At 54.4% G+C, this 5,000-nt stretch overlaps 1 non-coding gene across 1 annotated transcript in view; it reads right to left on the bottom strand.

Annotated features, from left to right (window-relative positions):
- The window catches only part of LOC126314118 (small subunit ribosomal RNA), a 1,893-nt gene extending 291 nt beyond the window's left edge, over positions 1 to 1,602 (bottom strand). Inside the window, exon 1 of the ribosomal RNA XR_007555611.1 lies at positions 1 to 1,602. This exon is cut by the window's left edge and continues 291 nt beyond it. This is a non-coding gene — a ribosomal RNA (small subunit ribosomal RNA).
- Positions 1,603 to 5,000: the final 3,398 nt, after the last annotated feature.

Raw genomic sequence — 5,000 nt, forward strand, 5'->3', positions numbered from 1 at the left:
CCCGACCTTTCGGCCTAGGAAGACACGCTGATTCCTTCAGTGTAGCGCGCGTGCGGCCCAGAACATCTAAGGGCATCACAGACCTGTTATTGCTCAATCTCGTGCGGCTAGAAGCCGCCTGTCCCTCTAAGAAGAAAAGTAATCGCTGACAGCACGAAGGATGTCACGCGACTAGTTAGCAGGCTAGAGTCTCGTTCGTTATCGGAATTAACCAGACAAATCGCTCCACCAACTAAGAACGGCCATGCACCACCACCCACCGAATCAAGAAAGAGCTATCAATCTGTCAATCCTTCCGGTGTCCGGGCCTGGTGAGGTTTCCCGTGTTGAGTCAAATTAAGCCGCAGGCTCCACTCCTGGTGGTGCCCTTCCGTCAATTCCTTTAAGTTTCAGCTTTGCAACCATACTTCCCCCGGAACCCAAAAGCTTTGGTTTCCCGGAGGCTGCCCGCCGAGTCATCGGAGGAACTGCGGCGGATCGCTGGCTGGCATCGTTTATGGTTAGAACTAGGGCGGTATCTGATCGCCTTCGAACCTCTAACTTTCGTTCTTGATTAATGAAAACATACTTGGCAAATGCTTTCGCTTCTGTTCGTCTTGCGACGATCCAAGAATTTCACCTCTAACGTCGCAATACGAATGCCCCCGCCTGTCCCTATTAATCATTACCTCGGGTTCCGAAAACCAACAAAATAGAACCGAGGTCCTATTCCATTATTCCATGCACACAGTATTCAGGCGGGCTTGCCTGCTTTAAGCACTCTAATTTGTTCAAAGTAAACGTGCCGGCCCACCGAGACACTCAACTAAGAGCACCCTGGTAGGATTTCAACGGGGTCCGCCTTGGGACGCGCAAGCACGCCTTCGGCTCGCCCCACCGGCAGGACGTCCCACGATACATGCCAGTTAAACACCGACGGGCGGTGAACCAACAGCGTGGGACACAAATCCAACTACGAGCTTTTTAACCGCAACAACTTTAATATACGCTATTGGAGCTGGAATTACCGCGGCTGCTGGCACCAGACTTGCCCTCCAATAGATACTCGTTAAAGGATTTAAAGTGTACTCATTCCGATTACGGGGCCTCGGATGAGTCCCGTATCGTTATTTTTCGTCACTACCTCCCCGTGCCGGGAGTGGGTAATTTGCGCGCCTGCTGCCTTCCTTGGATGTGGTAGCCGTTTCTCAGGCTCCCTCTCCGGAATCGAACCCTGATTCCCCGTTACCCGTTACAACCATGGTAGGCGCAGAACCTACCATCGACAGTTGATAAGGCAGACATTTGAAAGATGCGTCGCCGGTACGAGGACCGTGCGATCAGCCCAAAGTTATTCAGAGTCACCAAGGCAAACGGACCAGACGAGCCAATCCGATTGGTTTTGATCTAATAAAAGCGTCCCTTCCATCTCTGGTCGGGACTCTGTTTGCATGTATTAGCTCTAGAATTACCACAGTTATCCAAGTAACGTGGGTACGATCTAAGGAACCATAACTGATTTAATGAGCCATTCGCGGTTTCACCTTAATGCGGCTTGTACTGAGACATGCATGGCTTAATCTTTGAGACAAGCATATGACTACTGGCAGGATCAACCAGGGAGCTGCGTCAACGAGAGCTGAGCAGCCGGCCGCCCGGGAGTGTGTCCCGAGGGCCCGCGCGAACACGCAAGCGTCCGCTCAATTATTCTGCAAACAGGAGGAGGCTGAGCTCCCCTGCACGATACACCTCGAAACCCTCTCAGGTCCCGGCGGCGCGCAGCGCCGTCCTAAGTACTTGGTCGGGTTCGAGAGAGGCGCAATCGCCCGGAGATGGGCGAGTAGACGCTTTCAGTGCGAACACCCGTGCTCCCAACTGAGCTTGCCGCTGCCGACAGAGGCCCGGGAGCGTGCTGTCGTGGCATTGCCGGCGGGAAACAACACGCGCCACCTACGGTGACCGGCAGCTCCAACGCCAGCGCCACAGAAGGGCAAAGCCCCACTTGGGTGCAGAAGCGAACTCTCCCAGCACAGCGCACGCGCCAACACGTCCGCAGAGCTGCGATACAAACCACCTGCGAGAACCGCTGGGGGCGACCGAGCAGCAGACGGCGTCGCGACGCCGAGTGCCGGGCGGCGGCGCATCCTCAACGCACACAGTCCGCAATCGGACCAGCACACTGCAGATGTCCACCGCGCTTCGCACCGGGCTCGGCAGAACCCACTTTGGCCGCCTGGCGCCGCGCGCAGGGTGCGCCGGCGCATAGCTGGGACGCCAGCCGGGCCCGTCGGCCGGCGCTCCTGCCACTGGGCGCCCCCCACCAGCCGGCTGTAGTGCGTGCGCTCACGCAGCGCGCGGCCAGCACGCCGGGCGGCCCCCCCTCACCGGCCGGGGACTGTCCCGCCAAGCCACAGCCTCGTATCGCTTCATACCCACATGGCCAACTCAGGTTCGGGGGCATGGCGGGTACCGCCGAAACAACCGGTTCATAGATGTACCGATCGTCGCTATCACCGATGCACCTGCAGCGCGAACAACCGCTCAACAACTGATTTCCAGTTCATTTGCGGATCTTTGGCAGCAAACGTATACGTCAATCTACATTTGCGAAATCTACGATTCTGGCATGCCTGCATGTTATGTGTCACGACACGCTACATCAGCCCACATACACACTGCGGCATGTACACGAGAGAACACGTGGAAGATGGTCCGCGCACGTGTGCAATGTCCCTTGCGCGGTCGACTGTCAACCGGCCTCTGTAGCATGTCGCAGATGTGGAACGCGGTCCACCGTGCTATCATGTTGTGTGGGGCAATACGATTAAATAGGAAAACCCTCGTCGCTACATCAACAGACGGCTCACGCTGATTCCCGGCAGAGGGAGGAGGGGGGGGGGGGGGGGGCCAACATGCAATACTTTCGTCCGTACCTACCTACCACATGTCTGTACGGCGTACAACAGTGCAATCTCGCTGTAATGGGGAGACGAGACAAGTAGCATCGTGCACAACATATGGCCCTTATGATTCGCCATTGTAGGGCGCAGCCGGTGTACGGTCAAGCATGTGCCACATTATGTCACTCAGTACGTAACGACGGATGATCAGTGTGGGTTACGCGTACATCAGCGGACAGTCCACACAGGCCGTACCACAACGTACACTGACTGCATCGACAACCGAATGCAACTGAACAGCTGCAAGGCTCATTTCACAAACAAACGCCTGACCGACCAGCTTGGAAGGGCAGGAGGGGAGGGCGATATTCGTTCTGTAGCGGTACACCCTTCCAGTGGTTAGCGGGACTGTGTAGAAAGTACGCAACACTCGAAAGACCTTTATGTGAGGGTACGCACCATGGCATCAAGAAATACACATGACACCAGAGGATCCAAGCAGTGAACTATGTTCAGAGGGTTGCTGTTAGGCAAAGCTACATTCCTGTGACGTTACATGTGACAGTTAAGGTGCAGTGTAAGTTAGGTTAAGGTGCAGCGTAAGTTAGGTTAAGGTGCAGCGTAAGTTAGGTTAAGGTGCAGCGTAAGTTAGGTTAAGGTGCAGCGTAACTTGGGTTAAGGTGCAGCGTAACTTGGGTTAAGGTGCAGCGTAACTTGGGTTAAGGTGCAGCGTAACTTGGGTTAAGGTGCAGCGTAACTTGGGTTAAGGTGCAGCGTAACTTGGGTTAAGGTGCAGCGTAACTTGGGTTAAGGTGCAGCGTAACTTGGGTTAAGGTGCAGCGTAACTTGGGTTAAGGTGCAGCGTAACTTGGGTTAAGGTGCAGCGTAACTTGGGTTAAGGTGCAGCGTAACTTGGGTTAAGGTGCAGCGTAACTTGGGTTAAGGTGCAGCGTAACTTGGGTTAAGGTGCAGCGTAACTTGGGTTAAGGTGCAGCGTAACTTGGGTTAAGGTGCAGCGTAACTTGGGTTAAGGTGCAGCGTAACTTGGGTTAAGGTGCAGCGTAACTTGGGTTAAGGTGCAGCGTAACTTGGGTTAAGGTGCAGCGTAACTTGGGTTAAGGTGCAGCGTAACTTGGGTTAAGGTGCAGCGTAACTTGGGTTAAGGTGCAGCGTAACTTGGGTTAAGGTGCAGCGTAACTTGGGTTAAGGTGCAGCGTAACTTGGGTTAAGGTGCAGCGTAACTTGGGTTAAGGTGCCGACGTGGGTTAGGTTAAGGGGCCAACGTGGGTTAGGTTAAGGGCCAACGTGGGTTAGGTTAAGGGGCCAACGTGGGTTAGGTTAAGGGCCAACGTGGGTTAGGTTAAGGGCCAACGTGGGTTAGGTTAAGGGCCAACGTGGGTTAGGTTAAGGGCCAACGTGGGTTAGGTTAAGGGCCAACGTGGGTTAGGTTAAGGGCCAACGTGGGTTAGGTTAAGGGCCAACGTGGGTTAGGTTAAGGGCCAACGTGGGTTAGGTTAAGGGCCAACGTGGGTTAGGTTAAGGGCCAACGTGGGTTAGGTTAAGGGCCAACGTGGGTTAGGTTAAGGGCCAACGTGGGTTAGGTTAAGGGCCAACGTGGGTTAGGTTAAGGGCCAACGTGGGTTAGGTTAAGGGCCAACGTGGGTTAGGTTAAGGGCCAACGTGGGTTAGGTTAAGGGCCAACGTGGGTTAGGTTAAGGGCCAACGTGGGTTAGGTTGCCAGAGATGTGTCAAATCAGGATGTACGTTTGGCTGGTGTCAGGTGGTGGGTTGGTTCGATGCCTTTATAAGGAGTGTGGCCAAAGGGTATTTTATTACTTGTACCTTTTGTGTTGTGGCGTGGCGTTGCGTCCTGTGTTGATACTGGGTGGACCACTGTGGGTGTTGCTGGCTGATTTGAGCTGCGTTGTTTGCGGGTGGTGTGAGACATTCTGTCTTATTAGTGGACGTGACGTTCCTCTTGTCGTTCTTTGGATAGTGTCCTGTGGCAGCGAGGATAAAATGGATGTTGTTGAACGATAGTGCTTTGGTGCTTTCGCTTTGTTACACACAGAGTGGACTGTGAGATAGGGTGACTGGGTCGAGTGCGGTTCACACTGTCCT

Source organism: Schistocerca gregaria, unplaced genomic scaffold (genome assembly GCF_023897955.1).
Source record: "Schistocerca gregaria isolate iqSchGreg1 unplaced genomic scaffold, iqSchGreg1.2 ptg000531l, whole genome shotgun sequence".
In the NCBI taxonomy this organism is placed as follows: domain Eukaryota; kingdom Metazoa; phylum Arthropoda; class Insecta; order Orthoptera; family Acrididae; genus Schistocerca; species Schistocerca gregaria.